General features: G+C 41.6%; 1 protein-coding gene across 6 annotated transcripts in view; it reads right to left on the reverse strand.

The window, feature by feature from the left end:
* The window catches only part of ANKRD11 (ankyrin repeat domain containing 11), a 232,060-nt gene extending 204,870 nt beyond the window's left edge, over nucleotides 1-27,190 (reverse strand). For all 6 annotated transcript variants that reach the window (XR_012154550.1, XM_073308239.1, XM_073308240.1 and 3 more), the window contains exon 1: nucleotides 26,825-27,190. The gene's annotated coding sequence lies outside the window, so the exon portion shown is untranslated. The remainder of the gene's footprint in view (nucleotides 1-26,824) is intronic.
* Nucleotides 27,191-27,661: the final 471 nt, after the last annotated feature.

A 27,661-nucleotide genomic window follows, 5' to 3' on the forward strand; every position in this document is an offset into this window, starting at 1 on the left:
TGCGTTTTCCAATACCAGCAGAGTTAGTGCACTCATCTGCCTTTCCACAAAATAGAAATTATAAGGGAAATAATGGATTTCAATGAAGGGTCTTTGCGGCTTTTGGTAAAAAGGATGCACTCCTGAGAATATACAAGGGACTGATGAGCTTAGACTTCAAAGATAAACTCCAATACCTCATCAGATGAAAAACTGAGACAGTTTAGTGGATTTAAAAAAATGTCTGGAAACATTCCATAGCGCATTCTAAAAACATACTAGGGACAATCAAACAAAATTACTTGTGTAGCTCTACCATATAAACTGTATGCTACTGAGCCTTCATATTCCTCACAATGTTGAAAGAGGAGACTCCTTTTCAAACATAGTGGCAGCATGTTAAAATGCAAGAATTTGAGAAAATAGTTGAGGGAATTACAGCATTAAATATTCCTTTTACCTCTAAATTACAAGCCTCCTGGGAGTATTTCTAGACATTCACCTTCTGGGACAATGGTGATTACATTCCTATCTGGTTATAGCAGCAAGATTAGTTCTCACAAAGGGCGGAAAGACAAACCCTGATTTATGCAGAATGAATCAACAAGGTCTCAGAAAGTACAGTAACTGTTATAGAAAAATTCAACCAGTGGCTTCATCGACACTAACAATTAGCCTGTTAAAAATTTCAGTCACATTTTCTGTAACAGACCTGAAAACGGGTCTGTCCCATCTACACTGGCAGGTAAACCCGTTTTTAGCCCTCATTCTGGGAAAACTTATTGTTGACAATCACTGTTAGGCATATATCAATTTTACCTAATAAACTAGAACAGCATGTGAAGGGCCAATAGCAATTTCTTAATTCCATGGCTGTCTCATGGAAAGTAAACCCAAAAAAACTAAACAATTTTCATTACGTACATGCTTTTTAATTGAAAATTCTTATGCCATAGCACAAGCATTTTCACAGCTCTGTCTCACTACACTCATCTTTTGCAAGGGTCTGCTAAGTCATTCAGCGTTCTAAAATAATACTTTTGTCAGTGCGGCTTGCTGTCTCTTCAAAAAGAAATCTCAGGCAGCTATGTATGATCCGATATATAAAATGCACTTAACTGTGGAATGGATGGACAAGAAGATACTTCACCAACAGTCATCAAGCTACCTAGATGCACTCAGATTTTCCCATTACTGAAGAAACTGAAAACTGGGATATACAAAGCATCTCATTCTCTGCGACAAACAGCCTTGAAGTACTGTAAATGGAGAGAACTCTTGGATTTTCAGAAATAAAGACAACTTTGATTTACTAGTTTTAAGGAGCTCTGTAAACAGGCATGATATTCTTGGTCTCAAGCTGCTGTATTTTTAAGTCCTGTCTGTATTTTTTCATTAGATTTATTTCAATGTTAAAAGGTGTCTACTCAAAGATCCAGTTGCTTTTACCACACTATAAAAATATAGAAATAAACCTTACAGCTTCCTCAAAAAACAACAGAAAAGAAACCGTCCCCCCTCAAGCCAGAGAACCCTACCCTCTGTTCACTTCTACCCCAAAAGCAAAAAGGGATGATTATTTTATCTGAGGTATTTCTAGAGCTCCAATAAACCAGGTATGGGTATTTAGGTTGTCCTACATCAAGTCTGAAACTAGCTCCAATGTGTTTTGTTAAAATATTTTACTTAGACTTGCAACTTTACATTTGTTAACACGCATTTTTCATACAATTTATGCAGATCTGACAAACCATGAATCAGGTTTAATGACACTTGAGATTGTTGAAGGATCCTACAAAATGTCAGAAAGTTACTGCTGCTCTACAATTCACAAATATAGTTTCAGATTCTCTCTTTGCAAATGTTTTTACACTTCCACCTTTACTTTCTATTATAAGATTCCAGCAGTCCATACAGAAGTGAGATTATTCATTTCAGAAGGTCAAGAAACATAAGAAAATCATTCACAGTTAGAATACAAATTAAATTTATAATACTGCCAGAAGAAAGTTACCAGCACTATCATAAGCATTTGCGTATTCAAGGGACAAAGCAGCATCTATGAATGTTGTATTAATTTTAAATATGATCTTTTGTAAACTACTGCAACAATGTAAATAACTGAACTTTTCAAAATTACAAAAGACCTCAACTTCCTTATTTTTATCCATTGACTGGTTTCTCTAAATCAAAAATTGTAAATACTCTATCCATATAAATACAACAGAATTAATCCCTAAAGTTACATAACCCCTCATTGTTCTACACTAGAAAAATCTGTGAAAGCAGTCTGAAAAGTACATGGTAGGTTTAAAAAAAAAAAAAAAAATAGATGTCAGAACAGTTCCAGCTTTTAGAACAAGCTGAAAGCTTCACGCCACTTGTTTTGGTAGCTGTTTTTTCCTGTTGGATGTGAGGTGGCAGAAAGAAGTGAAGCAAACCTGAATAGTTTCTATTGTACTTAAGATGTTTTCTACTCTATGTGCACAATTAAAATTTTATAGAAATACACAAGTATGTTTTCTTCCTTATCTGTTCCTTCATGCTGGATCATCCCTTTGGCTTGCCTGATTAGTGGAAAATGTTAAGTTAAAATATAGTTCCTGCAATTTCCTTTACCAGCCTTGAACTATAATTTGCCCTTCTGAGCTAGCAAATGGAGACAAGATTTGTTCTGTCACTATAATGTACATGTAGTTTTCTGTTTGGTTTATTTTGCATAAGTAACAAATCACCACTGGTTCTAAGCAAGCACCTCCACCTTCCTAAAGTTAAACATAATCCAAGTCCATCAACAGGTCACTGAAAGGGAAACACAGGAACCAGCACAAATTACACGGGGAAAAATCTCATTTTTAGCAGCATTACTTACTCCAACAGACCACCACTTTCCTAGATAGGAAATAAAAACAAAGCTTTTAGGGGACAGAATAGTTATGACCTACTGGAGCTCGAGACAAAAAATCTAGGAAATCACAGACCTTCTAGCTTTTGTCCCTGGCATCTTAAATAATCCCCTAGATCTTTCTTGTCATTTTTCCTTTAAGGACTCCAAAGGCAGACATCAGTACGCTAATGTTTCTGACCTTTAGAGCTTTGTCAAATCTCTTCCAAAGAACATCCGTAATCAAGCATATACAGAGCGTTAAGAGCAGAAATCAGCCTAAGTACAATATTATGTTCAAGAAATAGTGGATTCCCTTGCTTTAAAGCTGCATTTTATTAACAAGCATTCAGTTCTGTTGCCCAACAAGAATACAAACATGCATCTTGAGCACAGTAGGAAGTGCTGCTTAGGTAATACGTCAACTCAGAGAGCAACAATATCACCTCTGCCTATATCTGAATCAGTTCCTAATCCAGATCTAAATCTGATGCCTGGGTCTACACCTAACACTTGGAACAACCAAGCTACGTAGCTCCAGATTGTGAAAAATTCACACTCAAGGGTAGTTATGCCAACCTAAGCTCTGGTGTAGGCACCACTCTACGTCTATGAAAAAATTCTTCAGTCAACCTACTACTCAGAGGGGTGGATTAACTACAGAGACGAAAAAAATCCTTCCATTGTTGTAGCAAATGTCTACCTCACAGCACTACAGCAACACAACTGCAGTGCTGTAGCAAAAACAAGCCCTGAGTATCAAAACTTCTGGTGTCCCCAGGCTCATTTTGATTCATAATGCCTTCAAGCTACTTTTCTTGTCAATTAAACATGTTGTCTCTTGAGCCATTATGGAATCCTGCAATGACATTTTCAGTGCCTCTTTTCAAAGTAGAGCTGTTCTGTAAGGGAGTCTCGGAACCTGCATACAGAGAAGGGGAGATAGGGGAGAAAAAGTAGATTCTACATCTCGAACACCTGCCTGAACCCCACCAGAATTAGCAGCCAGTCTCCTTTCCCCACATCCTACAGCCACATAACTGAATATGGTACTAGAATTTTCACTCAACCTAAATACAAAGACATACATATAGGAACCAAGAATGCAGGTCATGCTTATAGGATGAAGCATTGTATTTTGGAAAGCAATTATTCAGAAAAGGACTTAGTGTCATTATGGATAACCAACTGAACAGAAGCTCACAATGCACTGTGGTGACTAAGAGGTCTTGGATATGTAAGCAGAGAAACACTGAGCAGAAGTAAGGAGTGTGCTGTATGTGGCATTAGTGAGACCATTACTGGAATACCAGAAACAGTTTTAGTATCAACACTTCAACAGAATGTTGACAAATTGGAAAGGGTTTATTAAAAAGAGCAAAAAGCATAATTTGAGGTCAAGAAAACCACCACACAGTGAGAGACTAAAGAAGCTCAATCTGTTAAGTTTAACAAAGAGAAAGAGAAGACTTGACTGTGGTCTGCAAGTCTATCTGGGGAAAAGAAATCTGATAGAAGAGGGTTATTAACTCTAGCAAACAAAGACACAAAAAGATCCAACAGCTGTAAACTGAAGCTAGGCACACTCATTCTAGCAGTAACAAGCACAATTTTAACAGTGACCTAGAGACATGGTAGATTCTCCATTATCTGAAGTTTTTAAAATTAAAATTGGATGTCTTTCCAAAATATGTGCTCTAGCACAACCAGCACTTGAGCTTTCTCCAGAGAAAAAAAGGCCTCAAACTCACCACAAAAGTCCTTGAACAACCTTACTATTTCCCTGACCTTCAAACAGTGGTGTACAATATGCTCAATCAAGTAACAAAAATGAATTATAACCATCTTACACTTACAATTAGACACATGTAAATAAGTTTCACAACAAAAGCTTAGTAGACAAAAACTTAACAATACAGATTTTTAAGCTAGTGACAACTGCAGGGTCAGAATTCACTTAGAAAGCTTGATTTTTTTTTTTTTTAAATAATTTAAAGTTACTTGACTGCATCACAATCAACTCACCCTTAGAAATATTTCCACACCTTTTGGCAAACTGGAGCCTCATATTTCAGAGTGTTATGTTAGACCATACTGATCTGATTCACAAAAGGCTAAAACATATCTCTGATGTACCAAGAGACATGAGCAAGTTTTAACAACTGCATTTTTGAAGTCTACGTTTCTGCATACTACAGTTGGCCATAAAAATCACCCCAAACTATAGAGCAGGACAGACCTTAAATGAGCTGTCCCAATAGATTTATACTTGGAATCTTTTCCCATTGTCTAGACAACTGCTTAGTAGATGTCAGGATAAAAAGACATTCTTTAACACTTCACATAAATTGAAAGCACCAACAGCTTACACAAAAGTTATTTCTTCCATTAGGAGCACTGAGCAAGTTTAAACAGCCACTGCAATTGTTACAGAATTTGCTTCCTCCTGTTTTCCATTCATGTCCCTGAACACTATCCTTTTAGCAGTTTCATATTATCAAGGCCAACAAGTATAACATTATTGCACAATATCATTAATTTCAAAAACTGGGGCTCGGAGAAACAGCAGAGACTTCACCCACATCATTCCACACAAGAAAAACCCAGCCAGAAGGACTCTCTACCTAGCTATATGGAAGAAAAGACAAGTTCTAGCTTTCTGGTAGTACAGTCGCACATGGAGGTCCCAAACAATATCAGGGCCCCAATGCGCTATGCCCTCTACAAACACATAAGGAAGAGATCATTCATGCTTCAAACTGCCTTGTCTATTCAGATTGTATGCTGAGTATGACGGGGAAACAGAGGCACGGATAAATCAGTAATTTGCTCAAAGCCACAGCAGGCAAGCAGTACAATTGGCATTAGAACCAGGTTCTCAGGGTCATTTCAATGCCCTATGCATTAGTACATGCAACCTCCTAGGCTATTTTAAAATCATAAATTCTCACCTGTTTTAAGTTGTAAATTCATATTTATGCAAATATGAGATGATCTTTACTCTGCTGGTGGTTAAAAACTATTCCTTTCTCATTATATCTTGTTTCAGTTGGCTGACATGAAATTTCCCAATTCAGGAAATAGAATAATTATGGTTCAAGTAAACAACTGCAAGTATTTATCACAAACAACTTCCAATTTTAAGCATGAAATCCCTCTGGTATCTATTTCCATAATAGCCAACGCTGTCTTCTACATGGCTTACATTGTATAAAGAATCTGTGACTGAGCCATGGTACTGATTAACACCACCAGGAGGAGGTATCTGTGACAGACATAGGAGCTATCATAGGTGTGTTTTTTACTTAAAGCTAGCTAATGTAAAATCCTAGCAGAGACAAGGCAATGTAGTTTTGATCTTCTATAGTTACATAACCCAAGGTGGGGATGTAAGAGTCGACCAAGACTAGCTACATCAAGGTAAAACTACAAGGTCTCTTCTCCACTAGGACAGGATTCAGAGTAACAGCCATATTAGTCTGTTTTTGCAAAAAGAAAAGGAGTACCTGTGGCACCTTAGAGACTAACCAATTTATCTGAACATAAGCTTTCATGAGCTACAGCTCATGCATCCGATGAAGTGAGCTGTAGCTCACGAAAGCTTATGCTCAAATAAATTGGTTAGTCTCTAAGGTGCCACAAGTCCTCCTTTTCTTTCTCCACTAGGATTTTACATTGAGATAGCAAACCTCAAATTAGCTCTCTGTGTTAAACACACACCTTTTTGTGCACTTAAGACAAAGCCACGCACTTGTGTCACTGCCATTAGCAGCAGTAAATGTTAATACCAAAGCTACCCAATACTATGAACTTACTCAGGCAGGCATTGTCTACACTGGACTTTCTTAAAGTTTCTCATAATTGAAATTCCCTCCACTAATGGGAACAAGAGTGGGAAATCTACTTCTGACCTATCATCAGCATTTTTACCACTATGCTGTCTAAGCCAAGGTAATTAAAAACACCAGTGGCCACCTGTGCCCTGTCTATACTAGCATTCTCATGGTTGCTACCACAAATAAAGCGCTTTAGAAATAACTTAGTGGATACTTTTTTATTGTTTTGTAGAAACTAATAAGGGAAACTATCACTTCGAACATATTTTATAAACTTAGTGCTGCTTGATTATGGTATTAGAATCTATTTGGGACAAAAATGGATTTGAGTGTAGCAAGCTGTTCTGCTAATCAAGAAAATCATGCTAGGAAAAGTAATATGAAGATCTTCAAGAGCTCTGTTACATAGTTTGCAGGCTAGCTGCCAAACTGAAGCACATTATCTTCTTCCCCTCAAAAAACAAACACCAAACTACAACCAAATGAGCATTTGTAAATGAATGTCTGTAGCCCAGCAACCCAGACATGACATGGGCAAATCACATTTTAAATTTAGTTTTGTCTAGAAAATACAGAAGAGATAAAAATTATTTGTACAGATAGTTACAACAATTAGTGCTATCACGTGCTCAGCAACTAACTAAAAACCCTTTTGTCCCCAAGTTCATACAAATTAAGAGAACTTTTCAAACTTGATAAGCTTGCATGGGAAAGTCACAGAACAGTGATCTCTTCATAGAGCATCTTGCCTTGCAATACTGTTCTCTCTCTTCTGGAGAAAAGATTCACTGTTGATTTTATAAAGCCTATCTACTGTAACAGCAACATAGTCTCTTTCAGCCTAAAGCACAGACAAGACTAACATTCTCTTCTTGCCTTGCACATATGTACCATCAACAGTAAAAGCAGAAATATTTCTAGGTCAGATTATATCCCTCCATTCCAAACCATGTACTACAGAACACAGGGTTAAGCATAGCCTTCAAAGCAGGAGCTGGTGTAAGAGGGGTAAAAGTCACCAGAATCCAATTAACATGGCCATCAAAATGACAGGTTGTTTAGCTGTCAGACTTGAAAGCAAATTTAATTCTGAGAATTTCCTATTTGACAGAAGGTTTCAAAAATTGTTTCCCTTGTACCAACAGTTAGTTTTCAATGGAGTTCCAGTCAGAGCCAAATATACTCACTTGGCCTAGCCAGACTATTCCACTATTTTATTTGCTTACCGAATAAATAAATTCTTGCAAAATACTCTGTTAAATGGATCTACTTAGTGAGTTCCACATAAATTAGCTTGAGCGCAGCATCTGTTAATATATGTAAGCAACTATGGCTATACCGTCATTCTGTCAAGTCACCCTCTTCAAATGCATGCTTGAAAAAAACTGCCTCGAGCATTGGCTAGTTAAGTTGCATTCTTTATGGTCTTTACCCCAACCTGAGCTAGCTGCCTCCCCAAATAAACTGCCATTTATAGTCATTTCTATCCTAAACAGAGGAGTCATTTTTTAAAATAAGTTTTTAAAAGACTGCACAATCAAGCCACACTGACATCCTCTCTTTGAAATACATATATTATGGTCTGCATTTTTTTTTTTTTTTTACAAATACAGTATCCTGGCCTATAAAAACCTTGCTCTTAGTATCAGGAAACAGTTCACCTTAACTCCAGATCAAAATTAACTCCTTAACATTTCCCTGTCTACAAACTGTTACATATTTTTTTTAAAAAATTAATTACTTTTCTGTATAACAAAATCTCTCAAGTTCTGTTTTGAACATGTCAAATTGAAGTAATTTATGCTACCTGGAATTTTAATAAAACTAAACATTCCACTTCTGCAAGAATTATAGCTTAAATTTTCAGAAGTGAACTTAAAAGGAGATGGTTTTCAGAAAGTACTCTCATCTGCCCTTAAAATTAGCCCCCTTTAACATCTCTCAAATTTTACAGCCAATCACTGATGTACCCCAAATCTTGCTCACTTCTGAAAATGTAAGTCGTGACATTTGAAAGAGGAAATGTGCACTGCAGACCTAACATGAGTTGAAAAGAACAATATCAGCAATGGTTGAAGTCTTATTTTTAGACATTTTCTAAAGTTCGGACTCTGGTTTGGGGCCACAGATTCTAAAGTCACAATTTGTCTTTTGTAGTAATCAAAAAAGCATTCTTTTGTCAATACTATGCATTGAAAGGTATGTAAACAAGCAATGGTGCTCTGAGGTGGATCACATCTATTAACACAGAATAGAGTTCAAAGAGGTTAGAACTTCTTATCTAGTCTATTACAATTAAGTCAGCACCTCCCCCTTCCCTTATGTGTGTGGTGTGTGCAGTACGGAATTTCCACTTCTCATGTGTGCTGCTGTCATTTGGTCCAAAGAGATGACAAAACTATTCCATATACCTAATACACTGCATTACAGATATTACAGACAGTCTAATTAATTATTCTCCCATATTGGAGGAAAACAAAAGGCTAAGAAAATGGTGGTATAGATGCATAGGAAATAAACATGACTCCACTCTAACAGCCCTCCCCACGGCACCCACGATCTACCCTAAACCCCTTATATATATTATCACCATTTGTTTTTATGCTAACTTATGACAAAACTTAATTTTTTAGAAGTACTTCAGAATAGATGCCAATCTTACAGAATTCTCATAATAAATGACTGAAGCAATAATTGTGACAGTTATGAATGTTTATAGTTCATTCATTTTTAGTTTTAATACCTTATAATTCTTTTTGCAAGTGGACCACATGCGGTTTAATAGTTCCTTAGGCACCCCCTTCATTCTATCAGTATATCACACACTAGTTTTCTTGAACATCTGAACAAAGATGAAGATTGGCTTGTGGTGTGTGGCTTTGGAAGACACTCTTAAATTCATGCTACTACATTAAAGGCTTACGGTTCTTGCCAAAAAGTGCTTAGATCAAGAAATAAGAGGAGTTCACTCAACTCCAGAACACTGCCTTCTAGAGCAAGGGAGGATTTGCAAGCTGTGGAGTCTCCATATTGATTGACTGCATAGAGTACTGCAAGGATACATGCCTCTGCCCTTTTCAAGGACTATGTCAATTGGTTCAAATATCAGTGGCTGAGAGACAGACAACAGCAACGTTTCGGGATATCAGTTCTTATTTCTCCCCAGACATTCCAAACATTGGGGTACCCAGGGAGAAATAAGAAAAACAGCACTTTTCCTCCAAGTGGTTGTTTTGCCTTCATGTGAATGCAGTCCTCTCATAATCTAGATGTGAACAGGAATAGGAAGGAAAAGTGGGGGCAGACCCAGGACAGACAGGAAGAAAAGGGAGGTTGGCAAGGTTGTTTTGTGATGGAGCACCATGTCATAGTTCAGGAGGGCTGCAAGGTTCCGGAAGGAGGAGATAGTACAGAATTTACTTGCAGTTCTCAGTTTAACCAAATTAATTAATCATAGTAAATATCTGTAAAGGGTTAATAGTGTGTCCTGAGCTGTACAAGGCAAAGAGTCATTACCCAGTGTGAATGTCTTGTCTTTATTTTTCTGTGCATATAGCATGCTTAGCTATTTTTCAGGGGCATGTGTAATTCAGAAAAAGCATACCATAATGATCCTAAATTGATATGTAAATCATATTAAAAGAGAAGCTGCCCAATTCTACAACTACAAGAGAATAAGCCTTCCCCGCTCTACCAACACCTTCAGGAGAGGTCCACATAAATGTCTTGCAATGCACTCTGAAGATCACACTCCTTGCCTACTCTACTGGTTCCACCCACTGGGGTTTAGTATTGTAGGCCTGATGGTAGGGTACCTCCCAAATCGGTTCCATTGTTGCCTCTGGGTTGGCTCACTGTCCTGACAGCTGAAACTGTAAAATGACCTTGCTACTGCCAGCTGCAGTGGACATGCAAAATCTCCACATCTGCTTTTTCTAGGCATGGGAGTTCATTGCTGGAACTAAATCAAATGGAAAGGTAAGAAGAGTTCAGGAGAACAGCAGCTGTGGTAGAAAACAGACTGTGGCAGGGATGTCAGCAGTGAGGGGAGCAAAATAGAACCAAAATCCTATTGAGGCAGTTGGAAAATAAGACTAGAAGTGACCTCAACAAGTCCCATTTTGTTATTAGATGAAACGAAACATTTCCTCTTTCATAAGCATGATTTTCTGCTTCAGCCTCACTCTGCTAGACCTTTCAAAGTGCACTGTTTTCAGAGGCAAAGGTTATTCTGGTAGGGAAGATTTTTATCCAACAGCAATGATCTCAAGTTGCAGTGGGGGAGGTTTAGGTTGGATATTAGGAAAAACTTTTTCACTAGGAGGGTGGTGAAGCACTGGAATGCGTTACCTAGGGAGGTGGTGGAATCTCCTTCCTTTGAGGTTTTTAAGGTCAGGCTTGACAAAGCCCTGGCTGGGATGATTTAGTTAGGGATTGGTCCTGCTTTGAGCAGGGGGTTGGACTAGATGACTTCCTGAGGTCCCTTGCAACCCTGATATTCTATGATAACACCCAAATGAAGACAAATGATTTATTATGAAAAAGTCAGTTTTATTAGATTGGTATAGTAAATGTTTTGTCTTGCTTCTGTGTTTCAGAATGTTACAATCTTAAATGGGACCACAGTCAGAAAAGAACATTACTAGTTAAGCTATTAAATTATTAATTTAAGCAAAATTTGATGTTTCAAATTCTGACATAAAAATAAATGCTACAAAAATTCCAGAGCCATTTCAGATATCTACTCAATTCTTGTGACCAAACTGCAACACGAAAAGAGAACCGCTTAATACTTAGATTTCTCAAATGTGTTTAAGTAATCTGGGCATTTTACAGTTTTATGAATTAAATATACCTCCCGCAAATAATCACGATTCCCTCACTGCGAACTGCAGCATGATTAACAGAGGTCCATTATAAAAGCAACATATAACCTAGCTCTTGTTAGCAGTCAGTGCCACATTGGGCTGGGTTTCTATAGCAACCAGGGAGAAAATATAAAGCAAACTACAGTTAAATGAAAATTATTCTCCATGACAATACATGCAAATGCAGGAACATTTTCAAGGCGTTTCAGGATAAAATCCTTAACTACATACATGTATGATGACACCAATAAGCGAAAGGTTAAGTTAAGCAGTTTATGCACTAATCAGTGATTGAGGACAGCAGTGGCATTTTCAAGTTCTTACCCATTTGGAATAAAAAATGTAAAGCTGCCAGATAAGAACTGAGAGTGGAACAAAAATATTCAAAACTGACATACAGTCAGACAATGCATACATCTTTTAGAAGAGGAGGGTGGTTTTGGGGTGGGGTTGTTTTTTTTTTTTAAACGGGTTATAAAGTTGCATGATTTAGGTGTTGTGATCCTATAATTTTCATGACTTTCCATCAAGGAAGAAAACATTTTGAATTTTAGAGGTAGAGCCACTCAGAATATTCATACAGATTTGGCTGAACTGGAATAATGACTCGTTTTAACTAGTTACAACTCATACTGGACAGGTTTCATTTAATGTTCTGCACAACGGTATTCATGGTATTCAGTTTAAAAACTAGAAAATACACGCTTATTTTACTGAAATATAAAAAACAGTTCAGCAGACCAGTGACTGCCCACTCTTCCCATCCCCTCCTCCCCCAAAAAATAACAACAGTGCTTGAATCTTCAGGATTTTATTGTAGAGAGAAAAATCACAATTCACTCCACCCTGTAAACAAAACTGCTCATAGGCTAGCCCTAAAGCAAGTTACCTTCCTTGATGTTTGACTTCAGCATAGTGAATGTAGTAATACCCTATAGGAGAATAGAAATTTGTCTGCAGCATCATTTTATATTTCTACATCTATGGAAAAAACATTTGTCAAGCATATTTCAGTGAAAAAAGGCAAGTTGTGTTAAAAGCTATCAGAGGGGCTTAACAGTAGTTTTGCAGTAGAAAGGCGGTTACTTACAAACAGTAAACGTGCACATCCAGTTGCGTTTTCCAGTCATACTCCGCCCATCTTCCCCTACGATCATTTGCTGCAGGACCCACAGCAGCATTGCAGATATTTCAACGAATCTAGTCACTGAAATCAGTACCATCCATAATAACTGGTAACTAAAAATCTCCCTCCCCAGTTTCCTTTGCAAACAACGACACGTAGAACCCTCTCTGTCTGATGCAGTGAAAGTAAGAGCTACCAGAGATTACATACAGAAAAATCAAACTGCAAACTTCACTACAGCAGCAGTTGCTAGGACTATTTAAAAACCCTGCAATAACTGCTATAGTTTGCCTTCTAATGAAACTATTTTCTACAGTGTTACAAGAGGAACAGAAGTGTTTTGCTCAATCTGAAGAAAAATGTACATTTTAAACATGTAAAAAAAGTAAAGATCTTGTAATGGCAAGGATCAAAATTCACTTTTAAACCTGCCTCACAATTCTCCTCCCCAAGCAGGAGAATCCTAGTGAGCTAAGTGGTCACTTTAACTCATAAGTGAACAGTCTCTTTACTCAGCACAAACTTCCTGGAAGTTAGTGGATGTGAGCAGGCCTGTCCCCCTCTCATCACAAGATGCCTTTTCAAGGTAGCAAGGGAGCTTTGCAGGGAGCAAGCTCTCATCCTTACACTGTTGGGGTGCATCCCGCTAGGAAAAAAAAAAAAGATATCTTACCAATCATTAGCTAACATATGGTAACATGACAAAATCCTAGTGAATATAAGGCAGTTTGCAGTTTTCACATTCGTTAGCAGGTTGAGGTAAACCCCAAGGGGAGCCTAGGGTAATGAAAAAAAAAAAACTATCCAGAAACAAGGAGCACATTAACAGTAGCATCCAGTATTCTGGACAGTGCAATACAAACCACACCATCCAGAATGCTGTCTGTTGTGCCAGACCACCCCATTCTTCTGTTTCACTCTGATGAATCAGCAAGAAATGGACAAGATTCCAGCTCTCTGAAGTGACTGGACAGCAGGGTTCTTGTTAATCTCAACCATCACACCTACTACTTCATAACAGTAATGTCCGTGGAGGTGCAGCCGAGACTCTGGTCACACTAGCCTGTTCTTTAAAAAAGGTTCTCACCAACAGCTTCAGCAGTGGGAGTACTAGTGCAGACGGGACTTCAGGTGCTACCCGGGCCTGTCTACACTAGCTCCCCCACGGCTGCTGTCACTGGCCGTTTTTTAGCCCACCAAATTTTGCAAAATTTAAGCCTGCATTTTTGAAAGTGACTTCAAATTGCAAGAAAAGTCAATGTGGAAAATGCACTGCAGTCTTCAAGGCCTCTTCATGCCTCTTCTGTTACTCAAACTAGTCAGTTTCACTTCTACAACTTACTCTGAGTAGCAATAAAAACAAGAATCATTCTGCTGCTTCAGAAAACGTAGAGGAAAGTACTGGAGCAAGGGCATCAAACAGGACCAGTGCGCGAGGACCAGCCTGCAGCTACATCTTGGAGCAAAGCTAGAGACGGGAGCTCACGCCTAACTAGACCCAGGCAATTTAGCCAGCCGTGCCAAACACACACCCCATTACCAAGTAGCCACCATACCATCCAGCTGGGGATAAAAGCAAAGATGCTTCTTACTAGTATCTCCCCTCCTTTACCTCCTAGCACAACTGCAGCTGTGCCCCAGGGTGAGGGGGAAGAGATACAAAGGATGATCACAAGGCAGTGAGGGGACAAGAGGGGAATCATCTCAGGAAGGTAAGGCAAAGAATTGGGGGTGGGGTGTGAGAATTCCAAATTAGGGAAGGGACAGGGAAAATCCCAAAAGGAGAGGGGAAAGAGATAACACAAGATGTTAGGGGACCAGTTATAGTGAGGAAGGCATCGTGGGTAGAGCTAATGGACAGAAGGGAGGACACCTCAATGCATTTTTTTTTTTTAAATTCAACATTTAACTTAAAGACACGCAACATCGCACTTGGAAAGGACCACAAAATTTAACTTTTGCGCCTGTGACCTTTTTCTCTCAGATGAGGACTAACTGAAATGGTAATTGGCCCATCACCAAGAACCAGTTAACACCTCTGCATTAGAGCTAGTCACAAAGGAGGACGAGCCAAAAAACAGATTGGAGGTAGAGGTCCTCAAACTCCCACTCCAAAAGTCAGGAGGGTTCTGGGATTGGGGTGTTGAAAGGAAATTCCTTCTTACTTCCAGCACCAGGCAGTAGAAGGGCTTTCAAATTTATCACAGACCTGAAAAGCTGAGAAGGATCCAGAGACAACACCAAGCAAGAGGGCTGCTGCTGCAGCAGAAAAAGCAGACAGAGCTTTTCACCAGGGCATTGCACCTGCATCTCAATGAGTACCCCATTCCCAGCTGGGACCTGGCAAATTCTCAAGCCTCATTCAAAGCAAACAATTGTTCAGATTCAATGCAAGCCATCTGCACCTGTGGGACACAGGAATATTCTGCAGGGAGGTAAATGTAAATACTAAACCTTCTGAGTTTTGGCCAGTGTCAGCTTGCAGAAGCAAGGGAGGTGTTAAGAAAAATTCATGCCACAAGCTGAGCTTTGTATCTACGTCTTTCCTAGATGGTGACGGCAAGTTGGAAAACACTGGGTCTGTTATCAGTGGATATTTTTAAAACCTCTCGGGATGGACAGAATGCCTATTCGCTTTGAAAAAAGGATTGCTACAGCCTTTGCTCATGAAACCATCGTAGAATAATGATCTGGCCAGTTATTGTCCAGTATTAACAAACTGGAAAGGGTTCAGAAAAGTGCTACAAAAGAATGATTCCAGGTTTTCAAAACATGCCTTATAGGGAGACATCTAAGGAGGTCAAACTATTTGGTTTATCCAAGAAAAGATTAAGAGGCAACTTGATCACAGTCTGCAAGTACCTACATTAGAAAGAGATGTAACATATATCATCAAATATAACATCTCCTTATTCTAGCAGAAAAAGGCATGACAAAATGCAAAGGCTGGAAGCTGAAGCTAAACAACCTCAGACCAGAAATAAGATGCACATTTCTAACAGGGAGGGTGTGACGTTCCCCTAATGTTGTCTGGACCAGTGATCGATCTGCTAGGTCACTCCAGTCCTCGACTCCGGAAGCCAGCTTTACCCTGCTCTGCTGTGAGAACACCCACTCCTGGGTTGTTCACACACAGCCTCTAGCATGTAAGTTGCTCCCAGCTATGTGAGTGAGCACTCTTGGCCAGCTGCTGCTTGGATTGTGCAACCGAATGACACTAGCCAAAATCTCTGTTCCCGGACACAACCCTAGGAACCTCCGTCTTGCAGTGTCCAGATATGCCTGCTGGACGCTGCAAGCTTATATGAGTTTGCCAATTTAACAGAGAAATTGTTATGTACCAGGCTTGTTATCCCAAGGGGAGTCTCTGACACGCTTCCAACAAAACACACTGCTTCAGGTAGAACAAACAAATTTATTAACTACAAAAGATAGATTTTAAATTATTATAAGTCAAAGCACAAGTCAGATTTGGTTAAATGAAATAAAAGCAAAACGCATTCTAAGCTGATCTTAACACTTTCAGTGCTCTTACAAACTTAGATGCTTCTCATCACAGGCTGGCTGGTTGCCCTTCAGCCAGGGACTCCCCTTTGATCAGTGCTTCAGTCACCTGGTGGTGATGTCTGTAGATCAGGGGTTCTCAGTCTGGAGGTTGGGACCCCTCAAGGGGCCGCACGATTATTACATGGGAGGTCGCAAGCTGTCAGCCTCCACCCCAAACTCTGCTTTGCCGCCAGCATTTATAATGGTGTTAAATATATTAAAAAGTGTTTTTAATTTATAAGGGGGTCATCCTCAGAGGCTTGCTATGCAAAAGTGGCCACCAGTACAAAAGTTTGAGAACCACTTCTGTAGTTGGAGGTGGAAGAAGAGAGCAAGCATGGCAAACATCTCTCCCTTTTATCACATTCTTTCTTCCCTCTTGGCTTTGCCCCTCACCCCTTTCAGAGTCAGGTGAGCATTACCTCATCATAGTACCAAACTGACCAAGGGAAAGGGGGTGATTCACTCAAGAGTCCAACAGATCCTTTGTTGCTGCCTAGGCCGGCATCCTTTGTTCCTGGAAGGCTGGGCTGGGTTTGTCCCATACATGCCCTGATGAAGTGTGAACTGCCCCTCTGCTTCTGGAAAGTTTTGCCAGGTCTTGTTTTAAGCCATGAGGGCACATTTTCAGCCTCATAACTATATACATGAAATTACAACCCATAACATTACTATAACAATGCTCAATGCATCATGAACCTTCCGAAAACACCCAACATGACAAACTTTGCATTGGATACCACACAATCATACAAGGATGAACATGAGGATGCTGGGTGTTCCCCCAAGGTACAGAGCATCACAGAAGGTAATTAATGATTGGTCCCTTCTACTCTTAAAATCTCTGAATCTGTTAATTCAGCTTCACATTTCTGTGTCACATTACTGAAATGGAGGTGGTAAGCCAACTCTCAGTATCTAAATGCATCAGATCTCCTTGCCCCTTGTCATTCTGATTGGAGAACTGGGTGTGGCACAGAAACTGCATTGGTCAATGATCACGTCTAGCGACGGGTGAAGATCAAGACTAAGGGCTTGTCTACACTGGCACTGTTACAGTGCTTTAACGTGGCTTGTGCAGTTGTGGCAGAGAGCTGAGAGACAGTCTCCCAGCACTCTAAAAAACCCACCTCCACGAGGGGCGTGTAGCTTCCAGCACTGGTGCACTGTCTACACCGGCGCTTTACAGCGTGGCCACTTGCAGCGCTCGGGGGGTGGTTTTTCACACCCGAGAAAGTTGCCGCGCTGTAAAGTGCCGGTGTAGACAAGCACTAAGTCTCTATTACACCCATCAGCTGTCTCATGGAATTGATCAAGAGGTGTTATTCGCTGGCCTCAAGACCCTAGCACAACAGTCGGTGGTGTGCCGAGTCTTCATTTATCCATTTTATTATTTATAGCATTTATTCATGCTAATTTAAGGTTTTGCATCCCAGTAATACATTTTAACGTTTTTAGAAGGTCTCTTTCTAGAAGTCTATAATATATAACTAAACTATTGTTCTATGTAAAGTAAATAAGGTTTTTCAAATGTTTACGAAACTTCACTTAAAATTAAATTAAAATGCAGAGCCCCCCCCCGGACCGGTGGCCAGGACCCGGGCAGCGTGAGTACCACTGAAAATCAGCTTGCGTGCCACAAGTTGCCTACCCCTGCCCTAGCAGGAGCAGATGGGGCTGTTCTTGAGACTTTGTTCTTTTCTCTGATAAAAATGGATAGCTGTGGACAACCACTCTACCACCCCTAAGTGTTCTTATTCAAGATGTATATGGAGCTGTTATCAAGGTTAGAGACATGACAGTATGCAAAGCCACCCTGCATTATGTCTGCCTTATGCAACCCAGACAATATGGTTAAGCACCTTTGTCAATGTCTAGCTGAGATGGAGTATGGATGGGGGCAAGCTGACTGAAGTTCAATCCAGAAAAAAAATGAGGCGATTGTGGGTTGTGAGAAGTCGCCAAAGAATACTGCAGATGTAACACGGTAATGGTGTTTGGCAACCCAGGTTACTTGGGTTGTTTTTAGACTGCCTTAATACAGCAGTGACCAGGATGATCTTCCCATCTGCACCCGCCCAGTAAGCAACAATCTTTTCCTCTGAGACACAGACCTTGCTACTCTTATCCACACATTTGTCTTCACAGCAATGATCTCTACACAAGGCTACAACTGTAGTCCCTTGGAAAACTGAAGTAGGAGCAGAATGCAGCAGTCTGCTTAGTAAGCAGTGCATCTTTTTATGACTACACCAGCATTCCACAATCTGCATTGACCATCTATTGGTTTGCATGTGGAGATGGGTACTAGATTGGACCCTGTAAAGTATACTTGAGAGACCATTTCTCTCAATATATTGCCACAGCTGCAGTCAGCCCTCACACCACAGCTGTCATCCCCTTGGTGTACAAGGCAAGCAAGCTGTTGATAGGATATTCTCCAGAAGGGCTCTTTGGCTCTAACTTGCTTCTATCTTAATCTAAAAAAAGTCTGAATCAGTTTACCTTTATGGCATACTGTAAAAACCATCTATTGCTAGCATTTGGGGGCATGTCTACCCAGAAGTTGCACTGGTGAAACTTGTGCGTGTAGACCAAGCCTACGTGTGGGCATTAGGGCGTTAAGTGAGAGAGGGTTTTTTGTTGCTTTGAACTGACCAGTTAATTGCCCTTTATGTGAGGGCTCATTATGCTACTTGGAAATTATTCCTGTATAATTTGTTATTTTAAACAACCACGAAGGCACCCAGAGCTGCATGTAAACATCTTATATTCAATAATGCAAGTTCCCACACACCTGATTTCATAATTTCATCAGTAAAAAATTATTCAAAAAATGTACAGTGGAGAATCAATATTTTCTGAAAATTTGTACTCTGTTCATAAATTCCAGTGTAATTTATTGAAGCAACACAAAATATTTTCAAAACTACTAACTTTTCAATCTCCTGTTACATAGGATGTCAAATCGCATTTAGGGACAATTTGCTACCTGTGGTTAATTTCTTAAAAGGGTAATGATCTCTTCACCTCAGACCTAGTAAGTACTCCATTTAAGACTAATCCAGAAAGCACTTATGATTAATGATAAAGTTTTTACAGCTTCATGCAGCTCTAAATGAAAAACTATTTTAGATTTATTCTAAATATGATTATACTGGAAAAAGTCAGTCAACACTATAAAAAATGTGGGAACCAGCTTCTCTAGCACATCTTCAAAGTTCTTGTTTTCATTAGCTAGATGCATTTAAATGTCCCATGGCAGCTCCCTATAGAAGAGAACACCATGGGTCCAAAGTCTGAAAATTGCCACAAACAAGAATCACCTTAACACTTCCTATTCATGGAGCAAGTCAAAGGCAATCTAAATGGAAAGAGAAGCATTCCTAAGCAGGTAGGAAGAAAACCATGGATGGTAGGTATTTACCAGAAGTGGGTTTTATCAGGTAAAATCATGGTTTTTATTTTAAAAACTGCTTCATTACTGCACACCACATTACACTTAGTTCTAACCACATATTCAAATTGTGGTTATATGAGGCAGTAGATTTGGAAATTAATTTAGAGTTGTACAAATAAGTAAAACAGCAGTAGGCATAATACTAATATATGCAATATAATACTGAACATCAATGTCTGTATTAAAAAAAAAAAAAAGGACTTGTGGCACCTTAGAGTGCAAGTCCTCCTTTTCTTTTTGCGGATACAGACTACCACGGCTGCCCCTCTGAAAAAAGATCAATGTCTGTATACATTTGGTTTCGTATTTTCTCAAGCAAGTTGTGTGTGCAATGACTCATTTCAATATTATATACATATTTTATATACTACAAAACTATTATCAAATTGCTAAATATTTTTCAGTAATTTTCATCAGTATATTCTAATAATCATTTTATTCTCCCCAGTTTCAATGGGGTTTAAACCAGTATTTACCAGTGCCCTATCCTAAACTAATTTTTCCCGGGAAATTGTCAATCCTGGTGAAAAGGTCAGTTTTCTCCACTCCATATCGGGATAACTTCCATTTATAATCCCCACTCTCCTTCCAAGGCCACAGTTAGTAGAAAACTTTTTTTAACCAATATAAAAAAGCAGCAGCCTTGCACAGGCCTGATCTCAAGGAAGTTGAAAGGCAGAATTCATTTAGTGTTTTTCAATGTTTTCATAAAATATTGCATTATTTTAGTAAACCAAATAGTATTACATTTAAAGATAGGCAAACTACTGATTTTATATGAAGAGGAGATCTTATTTTAAAATACTGAACATATACAGTTTGGCTTCCTTAAAATAAGGGGAAAGACTGCCTATAGATTTCTGGAGGATAAATAATTCAGTGCATGAATGCCAAGGGCAGTACAGCAAACATAAGTCTTACATTTATCCATATGGCAGGGACAATGCAGACAGTAATATGCTTCACATCACCACCCTGACAATGACTTCAACCCTGACCTAGAAAATAACCAACACTTTCTTCTAGCTACAAGCGCTAATTCACTCTGAGCCCTTACTCACCCATGGTATAAAGGGCTATTGCACACTTCATTTACGTGGGGTAGCATCTGCTAAATTCTAAACCTGAACTCATTGCATTTTTGGCCTCTTCTCACTCTTGTTAATCCACTGACTGGAACAATTAAAGACTTATTCACATGAACTTATAAGGAAAGATGAGGACTAAGCAGAAATGGATCCATTTCTCTAAGGAGAGCTCTGAAACCTGCTGAGAGTTTGTACATTCGTATTATCAAAGCTCTGAGGATCAACAAAAACCTAAGCCAGTGTTTCCTATTCATAAGAGCTTGTGAACCAACTGTAGCAGCAAGAACAGAGAGGGAATACAGTGACTGAATGAGGCCAGAGGCCTTCCCAACTGATAGCATATACTGCATGGTTCTTCCCAATCTATTTCACCGTATGGTGCAGGACAACAGAGCTCCTTATAGCAGTGGTTCTCAAAGCTGGTCCGCCGCTTGTTCAGGGAAAGCCCCTAGCGCGCCGGACCGGTTTGTTTACCTGCCGCGTCCGCAGGTTCGGCCGATTGCGGCTCCCACTGGCCACTGTTCGCCGCTCCAGGCCAATGGGGGCTGCGGGAAGCGGCAGCCAGCACGTCCCTTGGCCTGCGCAACTTCCCGCAGCCCCCATTGGCCTGGAGCGGTTAGCTTAGCTAAAGTATATGTAAGTGTTCAACCATCCCCACATCTGAGACTATTGGATAGCTTGCCTAAAATCTCTAGGAAGCCTCAAAGAATAGAAGAGGCAGGAAATAAGAGTAAACAGTGGGATTCTTGGTAACAGAAGCTTCTGATAACACTGACTGAATTTTCTCTCTCATTCCCAAATTACTCATTTTAGTTATTAAAAAGAACTCAAACACAGACAAGCATCCTAAGGACTCATGTAAAGAAAAAAAGAGTTTGAAGATGCCACTAACAGTCTTAATGGATCTCAATGATGGGAAATGAATCTTGAAAGCCATCAGATCAAAGCAAGATCTTTTGTGTGTGAGGACTTAAAGTTACTCTTGGAGCCACAGAACTTAACACCATCTTTAAAAAATATTTTGCTCAAATAAATGAAGCAGCAGTCTCTCATCAGTCAAGTGGTATGGATCTTTTATGGGATTGGCATCCTACTTGCAGGATAAAAACTAAAGCAGATTTGGAGATAGCTCACTCAGGCGGTGGAAGTTTCACAAACTGAAGTAATGCTGCTTGCCTTTTTCACCAGAGAATGTTTTGGACAGGTTTTCCTCTTCTATTAGCATTTAAGTGACTTTGTTTGTTTTGTAAGTTTGTAAAGATTAATTGTATTTATTACAGGTGGACACCACTCACAACTGGGTCACAAGTGAATAGTAAGGATGAACTGACATATTATCAAACAAAAGGCTTCAATAACCTGAAATTAAGATTACAACTATCTTAATTACATAAGGGAAGTTACTTGAAAACGCTGTAATTTTCTCAACATTATAAAAGTCTGAAAATTCAAGGTGCTGTTAAAGTCGAACAGCATTAACTCTGACCTCAAGTATTAACAACTTTCCATCCTCATAACCCACTGCATATTACAATGTAAAATAGAAACATTTTGATTAAGGAGGTTTTAATAAGCCCATGGCTGTATAAATCCACTTTGTGTACTGTGTGCCTGTGACATCAAGTAATTCGAGTCCATATGATTTCTCACTACCCTGCACCCATGGCACATAAGTTATATAATCCTTGGCTCAGACCTTAAGAGGTATGTTGTAGCCCCAGATACAGAAACTACATGCCCATGCTCAATCTAGTTGCAAAAGAACATATTTAAAAGCAGCATATGTATTCGTCCCTGCAAAATTTCAAACAAATTGGTTTAAATTAAGTACAATTAAAGTTTATAATAAAACACTAATCTCAACCTTAACTAAGGAGAAAAGGAATCTCTCTCCTTAATCTCATTTAACAGGTGTAATAGCTGTAATGCTCATACATGTTAGCATGACAACAGACAAGCTGCCTTTACTGCATTCTCACCAGCTAAATAAAATGAAGAAAAAAAGCAGCCAATGAATATACCATTAGAATAACTACCATCTAACTCAGGGGTGGGCAAACTACGGCCCGCGGGCTGGATCCGGCCCCTCAGGGCTTTGGATCCAGCCCGCAGGATTGCCCCCCGTGGTGTCGCAAGCCCTGCGCCACTCTCAGAAGCAGCCGGCACCACATACCTGGGGCCTGGTGGGTGGGGGCAGAGGGCTCTGTGCATTGCCCTTGCCTCCAGGCACCGCCCCCCCCACAACTCCCACTGGCCAGGAACGGGGAACCGCAGCCAATGGGAGCTTTGGGGGAGGTACTTGGAGGCCTGGTAAGGGCAGCACGCGGAGCCCTGTGCGCTGTACCCTCCCCCAGAGCCACGCAGGGACATAATTCTGGCCGCTTCCCAGAACAGTACGGCATGGGGCCAGGGCAGGCATGCAGGGAGCCTGCCCTGGCCCCGGTGCGCGCCGCTACCACCCCGAAGCCACTTTAGGTAAGCAGCGTTGGGCCGGAGCCCGAACTTCTCCTGCACCCCACACCCCAACTCCCTGCCCTGAGCCCCGTCACACCCCAACCCCCTGCCCTGAGCTCCCTCCCACAGTCCACACCCCTCCTGCACCCCTGCCCTGAGCCTCCACCTGCACAATGCACCCCTCCTCTGTCCCAATCCCCTGTCCTGAGCCTGTTCCTGCACCCCATCCCACACCCCAACCCCCTGCCCCAACCCTGCATACAATTTCCCCACCCAGATGTGGCCCTCGGCCCAAAAAGTTTGCCCACCCCGATCTAACTATTTCCAAACATATTGGATTTGCTGTTGTGGGATCTATTGGTATCCGTGAGGCATTTGCAAAGCAATCCACCATCATAGTATTTCAGTACCAAGGGACAGTTATAATCTATATTGCAGTCCATCATGGAATACCTGAAATTCAACTAGTCCACACAGGAGAGAGAGAGAGGGAAATGCTCTTAAACAACAGAAAACTGTCACCTGGGAATGTTCTAAAAAACACACTCCTGGAGCCAGATTGTCCTTCAACTTTTGTCTCCTTTGAAAAATTTTTCCATAGTAATTAGAACTTCCAATTTTTACTGAACCTCCAGAATAAGAGGAATGCCCCATCCCTAAAAAAATTTATTTTCGAACCCATGAGAATATACATATGGTGTAAGCAGTTTTTAAATAGTGCAGATTCTTCACTTTACAGTAATGCTGAAAATGCAGTTTTTTCTAATTTACCTCCATTATTCAGTGGCTCTAAAGAAGTCCTATAACATTCATCGTTGTAGGCGACAAAATGTAGTTGGGTGGTCAGTAAGACCTAGGAGTCTCAAATTATCCTGTTACGATGCTTACGTATGTAAACTATTGGTCTGCTTTTTATGATACAAAGTCAGACAAAAAATTTTAAGCCTAAATCTGAAAAACATGACACTGCCAAGCCTTAAAGGAAACAAAATGGACTATACGCAAAAAAAAGTATCCATCTTAGTACCCTTCTTTCCAATATATTTATAGAACAAAATGCCATTTTTTATTCTGTGTGTAATTACACAGTTAAAATAACCACCACCTATAGTAAGTAATCCATCTCATTTACCGAGGAAGCAAACGTTGGTGCAGTATGATCAACGTGACTAGTCTACACTGACCCTAGAGAAACACACTTGCCTGCTCTACTGAACAGCATAAGGGTGCACGACAAAACTCTCAAAAGGAGGGAAACTATACAAGACTTTGTCCACTTTATTTTATATTCTACTTATGTTCTAAGCAGCTACCTTTCATCCATTTTCAAATTATACAAAGCTGCTTCTAAAACTGAAAGGTATAATCTAAACAGGTGCTCTGTCACACATACAAAAAAACCAGCACCATAACATCAATGCAAATTTGTATTTCCTTCTCACCAATGCTCCCACCCACAAAACCAACATAGGGACAACCTGTCAAAGTAAAAATAAAAGACATTACAATATTATGAGACTAGAAAGAGGTGCATAAGTGGAAAATAAAAGTATACGAATATCGAGTTTGAGATTCACAACTGGACATTTCTAACTTCACTGCTACCAAAAACAACTCCCCTTGGAGACAGGAAAAATTCAGTTAATCATTTGGATCACATTTAGATAAGAAGATGGAGATGGGACCAACCATTTAGATTTAAAGAAACAGCTTCACACTAGAACAAAAGCACTTGAACAAATCATAGAACACAAAACACCTACAGAGTAACCAACATGCCAAGGAAGGTAGTATCTAAATTCCTAGGCCTCCTCCAATACTCACTACTAAGAGTAATCAGTATCTGTGTGGCCCCAAATAGATAGAGTTCCACAGAACCTCCCACACAAAAATACAGATTGCTCTATAGAAAGATCTGCCACTAACTGAACCCTTCCCAAAGAACAAAACAGGTCATACCACTTCAGCACTGATGTTTCATTAGCATATCAAACAATATGCTTAAGAATTTCTCTATTCAGACATGGAGAGGGAGTCAAATATGGATCATATTTCACTTTCTCTGTAATAATTATGCATTTATACTGTAACCCACTGTTACCATTCAAAAGTGTCGCACTGTACACCTTTTATTTGGGGACTCCTCTACCACTTGAAAGGGACAGAATCAACTTAAAAATCCTTATTAACTAATGACAAAAAAATCTAGTTCCTGATAGAACACACTTTAAACAACATGACACATTTAAAAAACTTTTTTAAAATGCACACGGGTTGCTTTCTAAGGTTTTTTTTTTCCTTTCTTTCTTTCCAGAAAAGGAAGAACATGGGAAACAGTGAATGTGACTATATACAAAAGTGTGTCAAACTGATTAAACAGCACAGAAAAACATGTAATTAACAACCTTCCTTCAGTCAGAAGTTTCAAGTAATTATAGCAGTTACTAAATAGTCAAATAAATATGATTTTCAAGTTGACATTGTCCCTTTAACATCCTTGTCTAACTGACAAAACTATCCTGTCTATGCCCAGTTTCTGGAGTCATCTCAGAAGATTAATTTTGCTTTAAGGATACTGTTTGGGATTTGTTTTCACTGTCTATAGGGCCAGGTTCCTGGTAGTAAGTGAGCACTTTGTGTACAAAACCACAGAAAGGGGGAGGGAGGGGAGCCCTTTCCTGCAACTAGATATCAAAACAGATCTACAACCTTAGTGTAGAAGCCAATCTGTAAACACACCAGCTCTTGTGTCTCAATGAACAGGCTGATTTTCAATCCACACACACCCCCACCCTCACAAGACAGCTGCTCTCTCTGGAAAAGGGCAGAGGGCATTGCAGGGCTCAGCTCCTCCAGGCTTCTTGGAGGGGGAAGAGACACGATTTGCCTTTATAAACATGCAATCAATCTCGTGAACTAAGGGGGGGTGTAAATTCTAGACTGGCAAAGTGCAGCTGTTTTTTGCTAAGGGGCAAGGCTGGAGTGCAACCCCTTCCACCAGTGCACAAAAGCTTTTCCAAGGAGAAAAATACTGAGCAATTTAGAGATTAAACAGGAAAAAAATAAATGCAGATCAACGAGCCTTGCTGGCTTCAAGCAGATCAGCTTCCCCCTCTGCACGAACAGAGCTAACGCCTACCCAGGGATGATGAAATGGGAAACGGAAATTACCATTTCAGACAACTTTTCATATTGTTTCTTCTAGCAAGTGCTACTGCCCCTCCCCCCCACCGAGGGGCTGCCCCTCCCCCCGCACGGCTATCCTTTCCCCCCCCCGCACGCGCCCCCACCCCCCCTACGGGACTGCCCCCCCCGGCACGCGCCCCCACCCCCCCTACGGGACTGCCCCCCCCGGCACGCGCCCCCTCCCCCCCTACGGGACTGCCCCCCCCGGCACGCGCCCCCTCCCCCCCTACGGGACTGCCACCCCCCGCCCCGAGGGGCTGCCCCCCCCGGCACGCGCCCCCTGCCCCCCCCACGGGACTCCCACTGCTCCCCGCCCCGAGGCCCTTCTCTCCTACCCCGCGCTGCTCCCCGACCTCGAACCCCACTCGCCCCCCCCCCAGCTCGCCCCGCTCCTCACCCCAGGTCGGTGCTGGGCGCGCAGGGCTCGGCCCCTCCTCACACGCCGTCCCCCGGCTGCAGCCTCCCGGGCGAGCGAGGCCTCCGGCTCCTCCAGCCCCGCCGCATAGGGGAGGCGGCGGGCGGGGAAGGGGGCTCGGGACCCGCCCGGCGGCGGCGGCGGCCCCGGCGCGGGGAAGCGCAGGCGGCTGGGAGCGGCTGCTCGGTCGGGACCCGGCGGTGGCGGCCGGCTCTAGTGCTCGGGGCTGCGGCTGTCGCGGCGGCGCCTCCTCGCCCTGCGCTCCATGGCCCGCCAAGCTCCGTCCTCCCTCGGCGGCTGCGGCCCCCGGCTCGCCAGCGCCGCCAGCCTCGCTCCCACCCGCCGCTGAGACGCGCCTGCCCATTGGTCCGCCGCCCCGCGCCGCCCCATTGGCTGGCTCCCGGCAGGGAAAGTCCCGCACGGGGTGACACAGGCACGCCGCGCGTGGCGTCAACGGAAGACCTCCGTCCCGTTAGCGCGCGGGCGCGAGGCGGAGCCTGTTGTTCTGCGCGGTGACGGCGGCGGCGGGCGGGCCCATCGGATTGGTTCATTTATCGTGACGCGGGGGCCCCCCCAGGGGCTGCCTCGGGAGAGTCGCGTGAGCGGCTCTTTCCGGGGCGTGGCTGCCTCGCCTCCGCTCTGCCGTAGCCTTCGGGGCGCGAGGAAGAGGCTGCGCCGGAGGACGGTGGCCGGGCCGGGCCAGGGCGGCTGCGGCCTCCCGCGGGCGCCCCGCTCGCAGCCCGCCCCGGGACCGCGGGGGGCCGCCCGCCCCGCCCGGGCCTGGTTCCCCGGGCCCCGCTGGAGGGCGGCCCCCGCTGC

The sequence above is a fragment of the Lepidochelys kempii genome, chromosome 12 (genome assembly GCF_965140265.1).
Source record: "Lepidochelys kempii isolate rLepKem1 chromosome 12, rLepKem1.hap2, whole genome shotgun sequence".
Taxonomy (NCBI): domain Eukaryota; kingdom Metazoa; phylum Chordata; order Testudines; family Cheloniidae; genus Lepidochelys; species Lepidochelys kempii.